This window comes from Meleagris gallopavo, chromosome 6 (assembly GCF_905368555.1).
Source record: "Meleagris gallopavo chromosome 6, MGAL_WU_HG_1.1, whole genome shotgun sequence".
Classification (NCBI taxonomy): Eukaryota; Metazoa; Chordata; class Aves; order Galliformes; family Phasianidae; genus Meleagris; species Meleagris gallopavo.
Genome location: NC_139409.1, coordinates 8,354,673 through 8,376,809, shown reverse-complemented (window position 1 = coordinate 8,376,809; position 22,137 = coordinate 8,354,673). Strand labels below are relative to the sequence as shown.

At 41.1% G+C, this 22,137-nt stretch overlaps 2 long non-coding RNA genes across 2 annotated transcripts; one reads left to right on the top strand and one right to left on the bottom strand.

The window, feature by feature from the left end:
• The first annotated feature begins 1,180 nt into the window (after positions 1 to 1,180).
• LOC116216770 (uncharacterized) lies at positions 1,181 to 19,501 on the top strand. Its single transcript, XR_014884142.1, has 3 exons — positions 1,181 to 1,684; positions 17,394 to 17,549; positions 19,387 to 19,501. It is a non-coding gene; the product is annotated as an uncharacterized LOC116216770 (long non-coding RNA).
• Positions 19,009 to 21,509, bottom strand: LOC146544068 (uncharacterized). Its single transcript, XR_014884141.1, has 2 exons — positions 20,926 to 21,509; positions 19,009 to 20,332 (listed from the first exon to the last, which is right to left on the bottom strand). It is a non-coding gene; the product is annotated as an uncharacterized LOC146544068 (long non-coding RNA).
• Between the last annotated feature and the right edge of the window lie 628 nt (positions 21,510 to 22,137).

Here is a 22,137-nt window from a genome sequence, read left to right as displayed (position 1 = left end):
CAACTCAAATGCTTCTATGATGATTCTATGATTGCATGAATTTATGTCCACTTTGGTAGTGAAGTACAGAGAGTAATCATTACACAGTTGAAGCCTTCTCCAGTATTGATAATGGCATCATGTCTGGAATAGAAAATTTCATTCATCTTAAAAACGAACAACAATAAAAGAAAAAAATAACAAAAAATAGAAGGTGTATGTGGGAGAGTGATCTAGAATGTTGCATTCTGGGAATTGTAGTTCTGGCTGGCAAAGAAGTTGCATAAAAACAGAAGGATAGCTATAAAGGGAGTTTTAGCAAGTGCAGTCGCTTGGAGTAGCCCTGGTTACTCTGAAAAACTTTTGACTAGGTATATAGGTATATATAGGTAATGTATAAAAATGAAGTCAGTGGGACAAAAGTCATACATTCAGAAATTTGAGTGCTTCGCTTCCCTTCACCTTGCAGAGGGCTCTCTAAAACTGATAGAATTAAATAGTTTACTTCCCTGGGTGGACAAGAGGGAAAAAAGCACAGTGGTTTTGGCTTTATATATTTTGGACAGATTAGAAAATACTCTGCTAATTAGGGGAATTCCAGGCATGTACAGGAAGCTTATTTCAATAGCCCATGATTATGTTGGGTTTCGTGTAAAGCTATTTGTTTGGCTGCCAAAGTGTTTTATGGTGTGATGCCAACTATAATATATTAGGAACACAGGCTAAAAAGACTCCAAACTTTAATGCTTGATGAGTTCATAGGGTGGGAACACAAAGACAAAGAACCTTGAAAACCTCAACATGAATAATTAAAGTAAATAGACAGACTGTTCTGTATTGTGATTAAAATGTAAGTAACTTTTGGGCATTGCATAGCTATCTAGAAATTAAAAACTTTTTAAAACAAAAGCGTGTATTATAGTACTCTATTATCTAACTATAACACTACACAATTCATTATGACCTGACTTGCTTGCCTTTATTAAATGAACACGCTGCCATCCCAACATATTTCCAGCCTCAGAGAAATACTAGCATCCTTTGAAAACACACTTAAATAAAAGTCTCCTACATGTTAAATTTTTCAAGAGAATCCTTAATAGTTTATAGAGGTGGTGTAAATAATATAACAAGTTATATTTTTGGGTATATTATGTGTGTACAGAAGTATGAAGCAGAGTTTTATGTGTATCCAAACCTCTAAGTTCATACTTGAAGCGGTAACAGGAGCTGTTATGCCAGAATATCCAAAACTCCTAAGGAAGTGTGAGATTTTGACAAATGTTTGTTTAAAAAAAAAAAAAACCAACAAAAAACAACCAAAAAGGTGAAAAAATAAGAAGAGTGAGACAATATGGTGCATTGTTTCTGGATGCCGAAAGAACAAGGTGTGCAGTAAGCAACATGCCCGTGACTTCCAGCAATGGAGCTGGCATTTCTAAAACCGCAAGTGACAGGTAAGGACTGGCTGAAGCCAGAGCCTGGGCATTGCTGTTTCAAGTCTTGGTTTTAATACATTTGGAAACAATTTGGGGCAGAAACACGGGCCTGGCTGTGATTGCTATCACAGCCTTCCAGGTTGGGTGCACCTGGGTGAACGCACCTTTCTGAGCCCCGTGCCAGGAGCTGCACCCTTCTCACTCCAGCAGGCAGCCTGGAAAGCTGCAGGGCGAGCTGCAAGGAGGAACAGAGCTGCTGATAAGAGGTGAATTCTTCCATGCTCTGGTTTTGGAAGCTGGAATGGAGATGGCTGCCAGGTCTGCATGGCAGGCTTCCTTTCCTGGCCCTTCTCAGGGATGGTTGAAATAGCCTTTGCCTTGGGGTGGGAGGGATCTCCCGTGTGCCTTGGCCAGCTCAGCACTCCAGGCACATACCAGAAATAAAAGACTGCAACAGCATATGCACCCCTCCTCTCCCTCAATGCCTGGAGTAATGAATGTGGCTGGGGAAAGAAGGTGTGGTATCAGCCAGCTGCCAAATTAAGTAACTGGGAGCTGGAATACATGAAGTCACTCCCAGAAGTCACCCACAGGTTGCTTTGTGGCATTTGCTGGGGGATGGATTTGACACTGACCGGAGCCAAGTAGCCACAAGACCTGCTGATAGCAGCTGGTGTGCCCTTCTGATGTGACCTTCTGAGATACTGCTGAGGTCCTGGTTCTCAAAATAGCTTTAATAGGCTGCAAATTTTCATTGTTGTTTATTGCTTTGTTTATGATACAAATCTTCGGGACCATTCTAATGTTGTCAAACTGCAACTAAAGCATTTGTCTGATGTCAGGTTTTGTTGCATTTGCCTTAGGTGTGGTGTAAAAACTTTAATAATTGTTTCCTTTCTCCAGCAAAGGAGCAGCAGGACCTGTGGAGTGTAGGACCATAAATAAAAGTAATATTAGGTCTAAAGAATGGAAAAGAAGTTTGCAGCACTGTGTCTCCCTTCTGCCTCTGTTATAAACTTTTTGTTTAGTCTTAGTGAAATCCTAGGAGTGCCGTATACCTCCTTTTCCCCATTTGTGTAAAGGTTGATCTCTGGGATTACAAAGCTCAGAAGCATAAGAAAGGGTATTCTTCTCATGTCAGACCCTCCAAGATAAGGTGCTACGGGAAATGAAAGAGATCATTTTTATTTTATCATGTCTTTCAGCACCTAACATTGGAAACATTCAGTTAAGCAGTGTTGCTCTCTGCAGTTGTTGAATGTCTGGCACAGGGATGAAACAAATTCCTAGATAGATGCATAATCATCCTGAGATAGGGCGCACTGTAGCTGCAATGTGCGTTGGCTGTTTTAACCTGGAGGGCTGTGCTGATTCACCTGTATAGCTGTGGACTGGAGTGGGCTCTAAGGCTGTGTGAGTAGTCATAGAACTACAGAATCACAGAATGGCTTGGGTTGGAAGGGGCCTTAAATCCAGTTCCGATCCCCTGCCATGGATATAGATAAGGCTCTCCAGGGCTGCATCCAACCTGACCTTGAATGCCTCCAGAGATGGGGATCCACAGTCCTTTGTATTGCAGTGTCCTCACAGACAGTGAGCAGAGGAAGATGGATGGGTAGATGCCATCTGTTCGTTCTTCTGAGCAATCTGCTACTGAGTACTCCCTTTTAAATGTATTTTCAGATCTGGTGTGTCTTCTAACAGTGAAGACAGGTGACTTACATCAGAAAGTACCTAGAAATTCTTATGGAAGTAATCACTGTTGGAAGAATGTTGGCAAAAATGCCCATATTTCAGCTTTTCAAGAGATTTTCAAGAAAAGGGTAGATGTTGCACTGAGTGGCATGGTTTAATGGTATGATGATGATGGGTTGGTGGTTGGACGAGATGATCTTATTGGCCTTCTCCAACCTTAATGATTCTATGATTTTCAGGATCTTCTTTACTAGATCAAGTATCATGCGCCATTGAATTCAGATTAACTTCACATGCTAGGGTGTGTGAACAGTGGCCTTCACCTTCCCATAACCACTGGATCTGTCCCTGGCAGGGAAGCCCTGTGTGGAGCTAGGACTGTGCCTGAATTCAAGATTCATTAGTTTAGTAGAAAACCAAAGTATAAAATACTCCCTTACCCAGATGGGGAGAGGAAGAGAGAGCTAACGCTGTAACCCAGATAAAACCAGAAGAGAGGCAATGCAAAGCTTTTACAAATTAGGGCACGGGAACAGATTCAGTACCTACACTTAGAAAAAAAATCTCTTTTTCAGAAAACAAGAGCAGTGCTGATTGGAATAGTACAAATTGTGCCAAAGTTGACAAACATGGAAAATGACTCAATCCTTTCTATTTGTTCCTGAATTTTGGCAGTATTTTGGTTTCTATGGAAATGCTCTCTTAGGGATGAGGTCCTTCCCATCGCAGGAGGGTCATTCAAGGCTAGCTGGGGGGCGAAGAGGAGAGGGCACTGATGGGGAGCCTACATGGATAACAAGCCATGAAGTTCAGTTTTTCCATGGGCCGTAAGAAAGCTGTGGGTTGGCCTGGAGCTTGAGAGGGCTTGGCTGTCAGGATGGTGATCTGCCCCGTGACAAAGCCCATCCTTAAGTGGATGGAGATGGGAGAAGGGCACAGCTGCTGCCACAGTTCCAGACACTGCCTCTGAACAACCCGGAGCTGCCAGGAGCTGGTGTTGCTGGGGCTCTTGAGTCTGAAGTTGTAGCACTTAACTCCCTAGAACACTGCATGTTTGTGTACCTGCTACAGCCATTTACTAAATCGTTTGTAATCCTGGCCTGCAGATGAAAAGGGAATTTCAATCCAAGATTGGGTTTGCCACTGTGTTGCAATAATTATTCTTTTCTGTGCATCATTTCTATAAGGCTCTGTCAATCAAAAAGTTCAATGTCTTCATTATTCTGTAGGTGCATGTCATGCTTGAGGGGAACACTAGCAGGCTCTGTGTTGGGACTTGCCCCAAACAGCAACAGAGGTAGCTTCACCGAGAATCAACAGGAGCTTATCTGTACTACAGGTCTTTTCTGGAACGTCAAAGTAACATCTTAAGTTCAGAAGCCCTTAATGAACGCACCAGACCAAATGCTGCTTCAGAATATGTATGCGCGGCTCCTATTGAAGTCAGTGGGCACTCTGCCCACATTTGAGATAAGAATCTGGCTTGTAGCAAAGCTTAAAGAAGAATGCACTGTTTTAATGGACTGTTGCATACGACAGAATTTATTTTTAAGCTATTTTCACTTATTTCTAATGTAATCAGTACATTTCTGTTTTTTTTTTTCCTGCTGTGTCTTCTACAAACCAGCTTAATAAGGTATAGAAATGGAAATAAAGCAATCCAAACAGATTGTTTATTGTGGTTTCTTTAAGGCAATGTCAAGATATTTTACAAGCTTGCAAAATTACATTTATTACACTCCAATCATCTGGCAGACCATAAACACTCCTGAATATTTCTGTTGGAGGAATGGCTTTTTTTTTTTTTTAAACTTAGATAGAGAATATGAGTTTGTTTGAAGAATGAGTGAATATGCCTCAACATCTTTTCATTTTCCTTTAATTTGGCCTGTTTGGCCTTTAAGAGCTGTGCCTCTGACATCTGTTTTTTCTTTACTGACACCATTCAGGCAAGTAATCAAGGAGAAGTCTGCCATTGCCTTGCACTGCACGAAACTCATGTGTCTGTGTGTTTTTAAATTACAAAGCTTTTTCAAGGAGAAAAATGGTGAGATGTAGGAAAGAACTGATGAAAAAGGATTAACAGGGTAACAAATAAAATAATTTCCAAATCTAGTAAGTCAAAATAATAGGAGGAAAGGAAACAGGGATACGGAAAAGAAAGGAAAAAGGAAAGTAAAAAGGAAAGAAAAAAGAAGAAAAGAGAGGAAAAAGAGAAGAGAAGAGAAGAGAAGAGAAGAGAAGAGAAGAGAAGAGAAGAGAAGAGAAGAGGAGAAAAGAGAAAGAAAAATGTTGTAATAATGAAAAATATACCAGGATGAAATATTAAACTTACAGGTGTGAGTCCATTTCCTCTCACAAAACCTGAACAAGGGATTTTTGGGATATCATACCTGTCTTGGAATTGTGACATAATAACCCTAAGGCAGAAAGTGAGTTTGGGGCACAGACACCAGCAGGGATGCTGCATCATATCTGAGGACCTTTTTACAATGTTTTTACTTCAGATGATGCTGATCCTTGTCCTGCAGCAAAGGACAGGTAATTCTGATCAATATCTGGAGTTCTGGGGCATCACCGAGATGTGCCAATTACTGTACATGCAATCTGTAGGCAAATGTACTACAAAAATGTGTCAAATATCTGCAATCACATTTGCTAAATCCATGGGAAAAGATAGAGCGATTGCAGCCTTTTGTGTAACGCTTACACTTGGGAGCAGCCTGTGACGTGAGCAAGTAAAAAAAGTTCTAAAAGGTTCCTAAAGGACAGACTCACAGTGTCAATGACAAGACTTGGAGCTTCAAGCTTTTCTTAAATTCGCATTTTAAGACTGCAGTATAATTATAACTGTGCTTAATGACACTGTCAGCCTGTGAGCAAGCCAACTATGCACAAGGTGTTTCTTCGAGACTGATAGAATAAGTTGTGTTTGTGCATGCAGAATGTATCAGTCTCTGTGATTTTTCTATCAGAATCAAGATATTTGGTGCTTCTTTCCTTCAAAGTCTTATCGCTATGAGATAGGCTCAAAAAGACACCTATAAATGTTATTTCTGAGCTATTATAGTTTATAGATTTATGTTAAGATTGATAATATTAAGATTGACAATTATAAGCATTTGAGTTCTAGTTGTATGGGTTGGCATGGGGAGGACAGGTGGACAATATTGAAGAAAATCACATATCATAAGTGGGCTAATGAGGAGACAGAGGTGAGTCATCAACAGCATTACTCCCAGCTGACTTCTTTTAATGTTGTATGTTGAACCTCCCATCTCTCACATCGCACTCACATGAGCTGAAGATGATGAGAGGGAAAAGGATGCTTTCATACACTGCAGTTACAACTTGGAGTTCTTTAAGGGAAACAGATCTGCAAAAGTGCAGAGAAGTAGTATCACGGGATGCCATAAAGTTGTTAGAAAGAGCAGGTGTGTGAGTTGGAGCCTCTATATCACAGCATTTCGTGGCTCTGGCTTTTGTGGGCCTAAATTAGAGGCACTCCAAATTATGCGCTATTTTGGAGGGCAGTGTCCATAATATTTTTCCTGGTGAAGAGATGTTGTATCAAACACATGGGCCCGATGCCTATTTTTTGGTCAGATGATGCAAAGAGATTTGCGTGCTGTGACTGCAGAACCAATGGAAGACTGTAAGTCTGTATTTCTCACTCAAAGAAGGGGACATCTGTTAGCAAGTCTTTGTGAAATAAATATTTACAGATGTAAACACACACACAGGTTCTCAGAAATGTAAGTGTAGCAAGTGGAAATCTGTTTCAAAATACTTACAGCATAATTTAAATAAGGCTGAAAAGCAGGTAAGAGAAACACAATATAAACAAAGGAAAGATCTGGGCAGAAAGGCTTTTGTCATAAAAATACAACAAGGATGATTTAGAGACGTGATTACCATCAATAAAAGACAGGAAAACAGAATTACACGACCTAAAACGCAATCAGGGTTTGAAAGGTGCCCAGGCAATTTAACAGCTCAGGAAAAAAAAAAAAAAAAGCCTGACCAAAGAAAAAGGTTTTTGCAAGGCGTTGGCACATTCCAGTAACAGACACGGAAAAGAAGAAAGGACAAAGATTGGAAAAAAAAATCACTCGTCATCCAATCTCATGGACTTGAGTGGGATGAATTTTTGAGAGTGATATGGGGTTTCAATTACGGGAAGTTTTGTCCCGCTGGCTTCTCTGTTAGTGTTTCCAATACAATCAGCACAAGTTCTTGCAAGGACCCTGAGCCTTAAGCCAAGTACTGTTACCTGCTCAGCAGTTTAATATTCTCCGGGCTGGGATTTCTGCCAGGAGAACATATGAGTGAAGTGAGGATGAGAATATTTGTTATTCATCCATGCAGAAAGTATTTCCATGAGAACTTAGCAAACTGAAAGCAAAATTGAAAGAAAATGAGATAAATAGGACAGATGAACTAGTCAAGAGGATTCTGTGAATGCTTAAGTTGGGTAAAGCTAGTTTTGTTTTGTTTTGTTTTGTTTTGTTTTTTCCCAAGTTTTTTTTTTCTCTTCGTCAAGGTATACGAGATCTGAAGAGACCAGGAAAAATTGTATTTTGTGTTGTTGTTTTTTTTTTTTTTTCTGTCTTTTTAACAAGCACTCCTTAAAGATGTATTCCTTGTGGCTTGTGCACTGCTGATTTTAGCTAGAAAAATTGGGAAGCACCATCCAGGAACTGCTGTAGTTGTTGTCCCTCACGTTCTGCTGATGCCTACCACTTTTAAGCTTCATAAGCTCTCCCAGATTATCTTTCTACTGTGCTCATGGGAGGCTGATACTGGGAGACCCTGGAAGTTTCAGCAGCTATGCACAACTGCAGCTTGTGGAGGTGGAATCAACCTCATGATGTTTGAATATGGAATTAAGGAATTCTCAGAGAAGGATGGCTTTAGGTCTAGATGTGTATATGCCAGCCTTGGTTTCCTCAGCTGGGAGATTAACAGCAGCAAGACAAAATACATGTGTGCACTCAGGCTTTTTTAATAAATTTGGAGAGGGGATCAAGGCTGTTTTCCTATCTGCTGTGCTTTGTCCTGCTGTCTCGCTCTGGTTAATTGGTTAACTCTTGTTTCTTTGAAAGTACTTTGACTCACCATATGAACGTTGTAAGTATAATAGAATCAGGCTGTTTAAGAGTGTATCTGGAAATGGTGATAAACAGTCCATACTCCGCTCTGCAGTTCATTACATCTGTGGGTTGTAGTGAGTTCCTATCCACTTCTGGATGAGCTGAGTATGGAAGTGCTGGTTATTCGTTGCTTTCTTGAGACATTCACATTGTTTATTAAATGGAAGGCATTAAACAGTGTACAACTGAAAGCACCACAATATAACTATCCCAGAAAGGACTGCTCTTCTGGCATCAGCTACAGGTGCCCTTTCAGCACAGACTGAAGTGGGAAAATAGGGGGAATCTGTATCAGAAGAATTTTGCTGTGCCCAGGACCTCCATCAAAGTGACATTTGACAATAAGTTGTAAGAAAAATGAGAGATGGAGGCTAGGTCCTGGAAGTTCACTGAATGGGAACTCTGTGTAACTAGGGGGAGGTAGGAGGGAAGGATGCACTGAAGGGTGATGAGACTGTTTTGGATCATGGATGAATTTGGACATGGTGAGGTATACTCAGATCTGCCCTCAGCACTAAAAGCTTAGGGATGCTCTGCCAGTGAAATCAGAAATAATAGCTGTTAAAGGAGCTAGAAGTGTCAAAAAGACATGGACAAGGCATATTGGTGATGTATGTCTCTTCAGTCCTGCTTCCAGTTTTCCAGTCCTAGCTTTAATCCTTTGGAAATCAGATACTGGTGCAACAGATGTTGTTCTTTTTCCCTAATGTTTTCAGATTAAATAAATAAATAAATAAATGAAGTTTATACAAAAAAACAAGTGGGGACAGGATGAATGGCAAGGTATTATAGAAGGGACAGCATTCCCTTTTATACCCAGGGACTTCCCTTCTGTACCCAGGGACTACTGATCCACAGGGCTGCAGGGCTCACCAAGCTGCAAGAATAAGCATGGACGAGCATGAGGAGGGTCCCCCCTGGGCAATGCCTCTTTATAGAGAGTATAAAAGTCGTGTGAGCCTGCAAGGACAACATCTGGAATGTGCACACAAACCTCATTGCAAGTTTTAGGGTGCTGTGTTGTGAGCACTCTTGGGTCCTTTTAAACCTCTCAGGCTTTGTGTCTGTATTAACAAACAATTCATTCACATTTTGCTATTTAGAGGAAAAGCGCAGAATAGACTTGGTTATTTGATATTAATTATTTAACAGGTATAAAAGCATATTCAAGTCCCTAATCTCTTTTCTGAGCAGGCAGGCATGCTCATGTTCAAATAGTTGCATAACTTGCCCATCTCTAGTTGACAAACGCTCCTAACTCTGTTTTCAGATCTCATGCAACCCCACCCCTTGCCAAGCTTTGTGCATAGTTGGTCCGTATTACAGCTTGCTGTTAGCCTCATCCTCCTTTCACTGTTCTTCCTGCAGTTGGTTGCCTGTGTTTTGTAGGTGTATAAAGGACCACCTGTTCAGGAAAGCGCTGCCCAACATCTATGCACCTCAGAGCACCATAAGTGGATCTTGGTAGAACAAATGGATGAAAAAATTCACAATGAAAATTTGTACTAACTTGAGATGTAAGAGATTTGCTGGATCTTGCTTTGCCTCTCTCCATAGAATCATAGAATGGATAGTAGGGACCTTAAAGGCCATCAAGCTCCAAACCCCTGTTGTGGGCAGGGCTGCCACCCACTACACCACATACTAGACCAGGCAGCCAAGGGTCTCATCCAGTCTGACCTTGAACAGCTCCAGAGATGGGGCATCCACAACCTCTCTTGGCAACCTGTTTCTGTGCCTCACTGCCCTCTGAGTAAAGAATTTCCTGCTAACATCTAACCTAAATCTCCTTTCTTTTAGTTTAAAACTATTCAGTGTTTTCCTATCATTATCAGACCATGTAGAAAGTTGTTCCCCCCTTCTGCTTACAAGCTCTCTTCAAATTCTGGAAGGCCAAAATGAGGTCTCCCTTCAGCCTTCTCCTCTCCAAGCAGAACAAGCCCAATCCTCTCAACCTGTCTTCATAGGAGAGATACTCCAGCCCCATGACCATCTTTGTGGCCCTCTTCAGAACCCACTCCAACAGCTCCACATCCTTCTCGTGCTTTGGGTCCTAGACCTGGACACAGTAATCCTAATAGAGCCTCACAAGGGCAGAGTAGAGAGGAACAATCCCCTCCCTCTCCCTGCTGCCATCCTTTTGATGCGACCCAGGATACAACCATTTTGGGTTGCAAACGCACACTACTGGCTTGTGTCCAGCTTTTCATCCATCAGGACACCCATATATCTAGATATGTATCTATATATGTGTAGGTTTGTGTTTGCTTATGTATTTATCTGAACAGTTGGTGTATGGTATCAGGAGTATGTTGGTCCTGCACACGGTGAAATGAGGGCAGTGCTGGTAATAAGAAGTGTTTCTAACTGGCCAATCTTTCTCTTGACTGTTCACATCTTCTGTTTAAAGAAAACTGACCAAATCAGTAGTGTCACAGAGGATTCAAATAAAAGTAAAGCCAGGGCTGAGCCTGATACCGGGAATTTTGCTGAATTAGGCATAAATTAGATGTTATCTCCCAGCCAGTTAAGATGATACTGAAAGCAGATACTTCAAACTGTTTACAGTGTGTGAGAGTTTCTAATCTCTTTTTATATAATTTAGAATCCATCCTAGGGCTGTGGTTTCAAGGCATGGATGCAACAGATACCAGATTTCTATGGGTGCTGGGGAAGTCAAGGAAATAAAGCAGTCTTCCAGCTCTGTGCATTATCGTCACAAACAATAGCCTGCTGGCACAAAACAAGTTTTAATTGATTGTTGCTATTGATTTTACAGGAAGCAAAGCAGAAGAAATACAACTTGATTTTTGTAAGCCGAGGTGACCTGAAAAACACAAAAGAGAAAAGGAGAATAGAAAGCCCTCCCACATTTTGCCCAGTTCTGTGAGCTTACAGCTGAGCGCTCCGTAAAAGCCCTTTCCATTGATTCTTACGTATTTTGACCATATTGATTTTCTCATAATATAATCTCCATCTGAAAATTTTATGTAGACTGTCCATTTTGCACTGTCACTGTGCAGATCAGAGTCCCTTCTTGTTTCTTCCTCCTCTCCTTTCCAACCTCTCTCAGTCCACGTGGGGTAGAAGCTGAACCTGGAAATTTTTGTTCTACCTTTCTGCCAGTCTTCCCTTTCTGGAACATTTTTTGTTCAGGCAGAACCTAGGCTATGGGATTTGCTTCTGCTCCTGCTGCTCTACAGGACCCCGGCAGGGAGCAGAGGAGGTAATCATAGGCTGCCAGATGTACTGAGATAGATAATTAGCCCAGGTGGGTAGGTTTGTGCTCACCGAGGGGCCTCTGGCTGGAGCTGCTCAGGAAGGGAGGAGATGGTCAACTTTGTAGGATGCTGCTTAGATTTATTCTTTCCCCAAGCTCCCCTTGGGTGTGGATTAGAAAGCTGAGTGGGTGAAGTTGGAGGATTGTAGTGGTGGTGAGTAACAAGGCTTTAACAAGTGCTGAACTGAAAGGGAAGAATTTTCTCACTCTTCAGTCTTGTGTGTTCATTTTATGGATTTTGGAGTAGGTGTAACGTGAAGGTGTTGGTCAGAGCAGGAGTGCTTGGTGCTTTTACAAAAGGAGCCAGTGATTCCTTGAATGTTAGGTAGACTCTACATGTCCAGGTGGAGTTAAGTCATGAGGACAGTGTAATTCCATAAAGCGTTGAAGTGATTAAGAGTTTGTATGTTTTATCATGGATTTTAACATGATTACATTTAACCTTACTGATGTTATTATCGTTACCATTAATAGTATTATCAGCATCCCCAATATCTGTCCTCAGGGACTGTGTAAAGTGCTTTCCAAGTGCAGAAAGAAAGATGGTTAGAGCCACAAAGATCTGAACATTAGAGTGTGAGTGGCTTTCTTTCCTCTTTCCTTTCTCACATGTGATTGTTATTTACTTGGATTATTTATGCAGTAGTAGCAGCAGCAATCTATGGTCTTGTTTAAAATTTGCATTCTGGTTTTATTCCTTTCCTTAAATTTGCAAGATTTTCTTTTTGGCAGCAACAGTTAAAAACTTCTATCATCTTCCAAAAACGACAGTTGAAATAGAGTGACTAAGAGCTGTGTTTGTAAGGAAAATATTACATTTTTACAGGCGCTATTTTGAACTCGTTAGTTATTTTCACATTGGTGGTTTTAAGGCACTGCAGAATGATAAATCATCATCCATATCCTGAAATGGAATCTCCTGAGGTGCTGCTTTGCTCTGACAGAGCCACAGTGGCTTTTCTTTTGTCCATAGCTGCTTGGCAACAGCATTCTTCCCAGAATGATATACAAGAAAAAAAAGATTTCTTTTCACTCTTGTAGCACCCACCCGACTTTCCCACCAAGTGATCTGTTGTTAACGTGCAGGAAATCCCAATGAATGCACATCATTTGGTGAAAGAATGACAGCAGACACCACAGCTATCCTTAGCAAGCATCCACCTGCTCCCGTGGTGTCTTTTTAAAGCAAGTTCAGCTTACCTCTTCTCCTCTTAGTTTTCCTTTGCTTAATTGCAAGTGATGATTCCAAAGAAGCCTTCACCTGTTCGAGTGTGCTTTCATCTTTCTAGACAAAGCAGGCTTGGGCTTGGTGCTTGATCTGTGGCATAGTTAGAGCCTCTGGTATTAAAGGCGTTGGATCACCCTGAGGCTTTTAAGGTTTTAGGGTTAAATTGATGAGCGTGTATAAAATGTAAGCTTTGTTGTTTGGCAGAGATTTTCAGCATTTGTTATTCCCTTTTTTTTGTTAAGACACCATGGGACTATACTGCATTCCTCAACTGCTTCTTGCCTCTTAAACAACACTATCAAATGGAGTCCTCTTTGACTTGCATAAAACATATTTGTTACGTTGCTTTAATGCTCTATAGCTACCTCACTTAGCTGAGCTGTTTGGGTATGCCTCCTAATCTGGATATTTATTTCTGTATCCATTTAATTTGTGCTGTGCCTACTGGATAATTAGCACAGTGAACTGTAGACCTCTCTAGTGCATCATTTTTCTGATCACTGAACTTGCACTTGGACTCCTAGTGTGTCTACTCAGATAAAGCTACCAAAATTTAGGATTTCAGAGCTGTTCCAAGGAGGAGACATGTAAAAACCCAGCCAGTTCCCACACAAGAGGAAGGCAGTGCTCTCACCTCGACTACTGGTGAAAAGCTCTACAGAGTGCAGCACCTTGGTGCTAGGAAATGAAGTTATTTACTTTTGGAAGGAGAATGCATCTGGGTTTCTGGTGCAGATCCCTACACCCTGTCTGCATCTGCTCTGAAATGCCTCTTATACCCCAACAAGTACATGTGGATGGACTGGTCCCGTGGAGGAATTTCTGCTCCTGTGGGAGAAGGGACAAATAGTGGCTTTGGTGAAAAGTACCTGAGCACAATTTGCAGAGTAGTAACTGAGATTAGCAACTGAGTAAAACGGTGCTTTTCTGCTTATTTTTCTCCTATCTTGTGTATATGTTGCATAGAGGATTGACCTATTTTCTTAGATAAGGTTTGAGCAATTCACAAAGTTTTTGGATGCCTTGCATAGTATAACGCAGGTGACATAACCAGTCAAAACTTTATACTGTACCATGTACACATGTAGTTCCTTTATACCAAGTCCTGGAAAAGCTTTTGAAAAATATGATTGGACAAACAAGTTACTGCTGCTTAATGTATTCCTGTTCTTCATCCGCAGTGAATTTGAAATAATCTGGGGAATAAACTACTTTGTATGTTTGGTTTCATGGTGGTATTAGAAAAGAATATGTGTCATTTAATACTTCTAAAATGAAATTTCTATGGTTAAGGGCATGAACTTGTGTAGTTACCAGCTGATTTGGTATTAACTTGTAAAACTCCAGTAAGGAGTTCCAGCAGTATGGACAGAACTGTGAATGGGGTCCACATACACACTGTAAAAGGAGAACATTTGGATTTTTTTTAACATGGAGAGAAAAAAGGGTATTAGTGAAGATCAGTGCAAGACAGGATAATGTATTAGCACTTCTGGTGGTAATGCTGGTCTGGCTTTGCCATTTGCCTTTTGTGTCCTGATCACACAGGGTGCTCCTCAGCATGATCACCAGGCCAGAGCTCTTCTCTGTGCAAACTTCAGAACTGTTTCTTACAAGCTGCATGAACTTAAGACCTAGATAGTAAAGACAGACTTGGCTTTACTTCACTTTTCATCTTACTCATTGGCACGTGTTCATATTATGCTACCGCCTTCTGAAACAGTCTTCTCCTATAGCCTATAGCTTTATAGGCCCCGATTCATCTCTTAACTTCTGCTTTGCCAGGTGAAAGCCTTTGTCGTCCTCTGTTGTTTTTTTTTTTTTTTTGTGTAAGTAGATTTCTGATCCCCCTAATTATTTTTATAGGTGTGCTCTGAACATATTCCAGCTGTCTGAATGTGAAGTGCAGAACATTAAGCATTTCAGCAGTGCTCTGTCTCAATGCTATGTTCAAAAACATGCTTTTCCATAATGTTTTCAAGCTCTCTATAGCACAAAAAAAAATGAAGAGATTATAAGATATAGCTCTTCATCCTTCATGTATGCATAGGCATACAGTTAGATGGAAGTGTCAGTGCCTGAATTTAACTGACTAACTTCAGCACTAAGAAGCTTAGAACTGATGGGCTCTGCTGGCTTTATTAACTGCATCACTCACATCTCCACTGAGAACTGAGACAAAATTTATACGTGGAGATGTAGCACTCAGGGGCATAGTCTAATGGGCATGGTGGTGATTGGTCAATGGTTGGACTTTATGATATCAAATATGGATTCGAACATTACTTATCAAAACCTGGAGCAGAGCCTTTTTTCAGGTGACATGTAAAGGTATGCTTAGCAAAACTGATGAATATACATATAAATATATATATAAAATAAGTAAATTCTTTATGATATAGAAAATAATTACAAACTTCTTCCAGTTAATACTACTGGCTGTGAATCTGTGCCATGCCTATAGCAACCTGAAAAGTCCCAGGTTTTCCTGACCCTCCTTGACCAAATGTTCTGGGGCCAAATTCTCCTCTCCCAAACTTATACTCTTCAACTGACTTCAAAAGAGGCTAATGAGTCGTGCAGCAGGGCAGAATACAGGCTTCTTATTTCTGAAATACATTCTAGATGTCATTAATACCCTTTTTCTTATCAAACTCTTCTAATAGTCAACTAAATTTTAAGTGTTTCATACAGTTGGCTCATTATTTTTTGCATTTAAAAGTTGGGAAGGGTACTTTTCCCTTCCCTTGTGTTTATATTTACGTTTTCAGATAGTACATATACAGACTAATCATATCACTTTGAAAGTGATATAGAAAGTTGTGCTCTCTTACTCAATCAGATTTAATCAGTTTGGATGGGTTCCAAGTGCTAAGCATTAATCTCACTTAAACCCAACTCCTGATAGTTCATCTAGCCTGAGTATTCATGTCAGAGACATAAAACAATCTCCTTTAATGCCCACAGTACTTTTTAAATTGAGCTTTCACCGTCTGTTAATAAAACCTGCTTTGTACTGCTGGTTGTGTTCTGTGGAATGTGTCAGGGGTGAGTTTCTCTTTCCCTCCAATTCTTAAAGAACTTATTTTTTTCAGTAGTATATGAAAATTATGCAATATAGTAATAAGGAATTAGTCACACCTTGGCAAAATCTCCATTACCTTGGCTGACATCAAAGGGAAAGAGATAACTGTGGTCCTTACAAGCTTATAGCATTCCTTTTCCTTGGAGTCCCACTCTGCGATGACAACTAAATTGGACACTGATGGTACTTATTTTTCAACATGCGAGTGTAAAGCACCTTGACCTCGCAGTTGACTCCTTTAGAGTACCTTTCATCATGGGTCCAAGGCCACAGCATGGGGAAGAGCTCTCTGCTGAATTTCACAGCCTCTGGGTTATGGGGAGAGAGCTCCTTGGGCACAGAGCTGCCCAAATGAGGTTTCCTCCTTGATGACCTCTGTATTTTAGCATCATGTGATGCTGATTTTGAGGACAGTATTATGGTGTTTCCCTGTCAAACTGTTATAGAGATCACACTCAAAATAGATGGAGCTGTATTTCTCTGTTTTTCAGTGATCTTGCCAGCTGCTGCTGCTGTCAGGAGCGAGTGAGATGTATTTGATCCTGGCTTTGCAGGTGAGATGCCCACCTCAGATGGGTTTTAGAAGTCATGGCTAAGCTTGTTTTCTATGATTCTGCATAAAAGTAAACAAAAAAGTGTTCTTGTTGACTTGAGGAAAAAAAGATGGATTTGAAAGGTGGATCAGGTTTCGTGCTTAATGGTTGAGAGACTTTACTGTAAATGTAGTTGAGCTGTAGTACAGGGGTCTCAAAGCAATGAGCAGGCATGCAGATGTGCTTACTGTCCACCGGAAAGAGACTCTGGGCACCAGGATGTTTTGGAAAAGTTTTGCAAATAGGGCGATAATTGACTGATCTTTTTCTTACCCTGAGCCACAAAGTATTTTAGAACTGTCTTGGGGATTTTGGTAGCTGCAAGAGTCATCAGGTGTCAACTATCAAATCACTCAACCTCCCTCTGGTGCTAAGCCCACTGTTTCCAGCAACCTGCTTCCATGTGTAGTGAAGAAGGGTCCTGTAGTAAGACAGGAGCACTGGGCTCTGTCTCTTTGATAGGATGAGAGGTAATGACTTTAAGAGGAGATTTGGGCTGGATATTGGGAAAAGGTTCTTCTCAGAAAGAGTGCTAATGCATTGAAACAGGCTGCCCAAGGGGGGTGGTGGAATCACTGTCCCTGGAAGTATTCAAGAAATGTGGAGATGTGGGACTGAGGGACGTGGTTTAGTGATGTGGTGAGGATGGGTTGATGGTTAGACTTGGTGATCTTAGAGGTCTTTTCTAACCTTAATGTATTTATTTTATTGCCAACTTTATTAATAAGGTTGCAAAAACTCCTGGAAAGCAGTGAGGCCTACAGATTGACAGGTTATGAAAATATCTGCTTTTCCATGTTTATACTGGGACATCCATCCCTGACTTCAAGGCAGATTTCGGTGGAAACAAAGAAAAAATAATTTGTCCTTGAAAATTGGGTATATCCAAGTGCACTTGCACCCCAACCTTCTATGACTCCAATCTTGTTCTATTTTCACAGGTCTGTGAGGAAGCCACCAACGGGAAAGCTGATGGTGCTTGGAGCTGATTTGTCTTTTTGGGATGGCTCCTGAGATGAGCCACATGTTTAGCCAGGTTCGAAAGCTGTGATTATGCCAGCTACTATCTTCCTTGAGATCTTCTGGTGGACAAGAAGGTAAAGGAAGGGCAAGTTCTGCCCTCCTCATGCTGACTGCAAGCCCAGGAGAACACAACAAAGGCTGGAAAGCTGTTTTACTGAAGTAACTATGGCAGAATTTCGCTGGGATGGTGGTTATGATGGTTAAGATGGTGATTGTATGAGTTTCAGAAGGTAGCTTGAGCAAAGATTTCATTTGGCAGATATGTTAAATAGCAAAATACACCCTGGAATTCAATTTGTATTTGATTGCACAGTAGCTAATTTCTTCAGCTACTTTTTCAGCTTCCTCTTAACACTTCTGTTTTTGCTTGTAAGTTTTTTTGCTTGGATATAATGAGGCTTTGTGTCTTCTTATGCCTTATCTTATGTGGGTGATAGAAAAATCACTCTACTACTCCAATATTTGTGGTTGCAAGGGGCAGGTGGTTTCACGCAAAGCTGAGCAAAATATCTGCAGTAAATAGAAAAGGAAAGAAGCTTCCCCTTCTTTATTTCTTTACGCATCTGGAACCTCTGCAAAAACCCAGAAGGAATTTTAGAGATGGAGAGGCCCTTTGCCAGTCCCTGCAGTTTTCAGTGGCCTGGAGCTGAGTTAGGTTTTTACTGTGCGGTGCTGACCAGAATGTCCCAAATCCCAGCTGCTTCCTGCATTGCCTAGGGGTCCCACTTCTTTTCTCTCCTGTTGGACTCCAGGCATTGCTTTTTCCCACCCCTCCTAAGACTCGTGCACGGAACAGGTTAGGACTAGCTCTTTGGGACTTGTGTTCAAACACAAAATGTGATGAGCGTCTACATGAGCTGATAGTACTCTCAGAAGAGCCAGATTGGCGATTCTATGATTCCTTATTTAGGCCAACACAGTTCCTTCTGGTCTAGTATGCTCAGTGCCTGGGATTTGACAAATCTGGGATCAGTTCTATTGATATTCAGGTCTCTATTGAGTCTCAGGTCTGGAGAGGGGCGGCTATTTCTGTCTAAACTCTTCTATACAGACTCATATATGCACTAAAACGTTAAACACTTGCTAAAACTATTACATCTGTGCTTGTATGGGTTTACATATTAAGATTAATATCTTCCCCCAGTAATATAGTTGACGTGTCCAGAATTCTACTGTTGAAATGATTTTTTTTTAAAACCTGGTAGCTGATATTTCTCATATGCAAATGTGAGAGTAGGACTGTGCAGCAGTAAACTGTACTGTTACACTTGGATGGTACCACATTGAGTTGACAGCGAGGTGAGATTTTTGCTGCTGGACTTCAGAAGGTCAAGATCTGTGCGGGAACATTTACCCATGGTGGCAGCTGCAAATGTCAGGGAGAATTGCATGTCTAGCAGCTTCCCATGACAGATTTTCCCTGTCAGAACCATTTATTTCTTGTGTACTGTTGGATAAACATCATAAAAGAAATCTGAGTATCAGTTGGAGGTCATTTTGTACATGAAGACAGAAGCATATGAGCAATGGGAGTACAAGGGAAAATTTCAGTCTGGTTTTATTTGGTCTGTGAATAAAAAGAACACCCAAAGGAGGTGCTGATCAAACACATTCTCATTTAAAAGTAGGAGACAGGAAATATGAAATGCCTGCATTTGTGATAATGCCATGTTCCTAAAGATGACTACTAATAATGTAAATATTTGTCTATGAGTATACCAAATTTAATTTCCTGTGAACCATACAACCTGAGTATATAATGACATGGTGCATGTATTCCACAGCATAGCACACATAAATACGTGCCCGTTTGAAAAATTGCTTTAAGAGTAGAAGTACTGTATTTATTATGTATTTTTGTCATGTTCATGAACCACAGACACTTGACTGGAGACTTCTGTATCGTTGCAGGTGCTTTTATAGAGAAATGCAGCAATCATCTCCACCAAATGTGAGTGAAAACTTGAAATCGCAGAAAAGACTGAACATAGTTATAAATGAGAGCTGTGGTGGGATGTTTCTGGGCCAGTGAGTCTCTACTCCATGAACTTTCTGCTTCCCTTCGACAGATTGGCAGCATCAGCAACCAGACACAATTCAGAATGGAAGGCTTTCAGGTAGTGCTGGGGGTGGCTTTTTTTTTTCCCATCTTAGCTGATATATTCTCTGCTGACCTGTCAGAGAACCTCAGGAGTGCAGATGTGTGCTTATCTGAGCAATAACACAGCCAGCTGCCTTCAAAGGGAAGGGTGGGTCAGCACCTATCTCAGCATGAAGAAAAGGGTGGGGAAAAAGCACACTGACAAATATGGCCTATTTTTTAATGATTGCCACTCATTTCCTGTTAGAAAGGACAAAAGGGCTGAATGTGACTCTCTGCGTATTTTACTGGGGAATTAAACTGTTGATGGATGAAGGTAGCAACAGCCAGCACCGCTAATGCAACCATCTCCTCTTTCACCAGTAGTTTCCCCCTGTAATGGTTGCGTACTCACAGCATGGCCTCTTGGACAACTTTTTCTGTCTGAATCATCACAAGTTTTCTTTGGGGCATGGCAGATGAGAAAAGGGAGTTGATGACTCGTGCCTGCAAGCTCTCGAGTTCCTTTAGAGTGGGAACTTTCCATGCCACTCCAGAAGACCTGGCAGTGATTTTGTGACAGCTTGTCCAAATTTCTGACACACCACTTAGGTCCTCGTTCAGCTTCCAGAAGCAGACCATCATAGTCTGGTGGACCTCTGTATCCCAGCGAGGAAACTAATCTCCCTTAGAAGCTCATCAGCTGCAACATCCATACAGCTTCTAAAACCTGCCGTGGTAATTCATCACTGTGAATGATACAATTCTGAATGCTGCCTGTTGAAGTGTAATAAAAAAAACAAAAACAGGGAAGTCCTATGTTTCCAAAGAGTCATTTTGCAATTGAACTCACACAAATTTCATTAATGGAACAGAGCATCATCTTCAGTGTAACAAAATGTTGTATTTCAGTATCTCACTGATCTCACATTTTTGTACAGAATCATAGTATAGAATCATTAAGGTTGGGAAAAAACCATGAAGCTCATCTAGTCCAACCATCAACCCGTCACTTATCTCAGGGTTGGCTCCAAGTCTGCTGTGAAACATGGTCATAGGAGTAACATAAGAAACGAAAGTGTTATAGAATGGTACATTTTGATTAACATGCAATCACATATAGTTAAGGTTTAAAAACAAATCTCAGAGCTTCTGAAGTGTGTCGTCTGCCTGGTACCTAGCTTTGTTATTGTCATAAAAATTATCTCCTAGGAAACAAAAGAAAACAGAAAATACTGGCAGATAACAAGCTGCAAAAGCAAAAGTGATTTTTCTAAGGCAAAAATAAAAGGTGAGCAATTCATTTTGAAAATTCCTTTGGATTTCTTGCTAAAGGTAGGTTATATATGGTAACAGTGGCATTTTGGTACCTTCCCACCATGCCTGCTCGAGCCTCCCGTTCCTTGTAGCTATCCAGTGATCCACTGGAAATCCACCATAGGCTTGCTTTTCTTGTCATGATGTGCTGTTACTTTCTCATGTACACAATGAATTTGAAAAGCTGTGGCTCCGAACAGGTGCCCCTAAACCCCAATTTTCCCTTTTCTTGCTCAGATATCACCATCTACACAAGGCTGAAGGCAGCAGAAGAGCAGATCTCTTGCCTCTAACAGTCTTCTCCTACCCTGTAAAATACAAACAGGGCAGGCTGTCTGCCTGGGGATGCTGGGAGCACCAAACAGCAACTGGGAACATGTCCCAACAAGCTGCAGCTTGCACACAGGTTGCTAAGTGACTTAAATCCATTGCACAGTACAGAACCGTATTGCCACAAAACATCAGAATCTGACTTAGTTTTTAGTAACTCATTAAAATGACTCTACGATTCTTTTGATGTTCTGTACTAGTCTGGTTACATTCCTTTCTGTTTTATAGCACGGTAATAACAACATTCTTGTAAACAGTCATATAAACTCTAACCTTCATATTGCTCTCTTCAGATCATCTGAAAGCGTTTTCACATTGAGATTTGGCTTTCTTGCCCCCATAAAGCATATCCCACCCTAATAACCCAGGCCATCAAGGGAGCAGGGTGAGAGAATAGGGATGCAAAAGTTGATTAGTCGGTCACTTGTTTAGGACAACCATACCATCCTGTAGTGGCAGAAGTGTTTTGCAAACATCACCTTTATAAATGCATTGTTTAGAGCTTCTGGGGCTCCCATTCCCTACAGAAGAATCTCTCCTGTAGACGCAGACTCCAGCTGTTTGGTAATTAGCAGCCTATATTCTCTTCATTGGTAACAACACATCGCCATCCCTTACTTGGGCTGATCGACAGGGGAAATATATGCCAGGTGCTCGAGCTATCTGTTACGTTGTTGGTAGTGAAGAATAACAGAAGCAGAGGTGACCTCAGGGGCAAAAAAAAATAAAATAGTCACACTGGTTCAGCAGTGCTGTTCTTGCTCAGTGATAGCACTGGGTAAAAGCAAGACAACTGGCTTTGGCTGCAGCAATGTGTGCTGGAGGTGCGGCGGGAGGACAGGCAGCAGTTTCCTGATGTCTCTGGTCAAAGGCTTGGCACTTAAGCATTTACTCAAACAAAAGGGCCAAGGATAAGAGACTGCACCCTTCGCAAA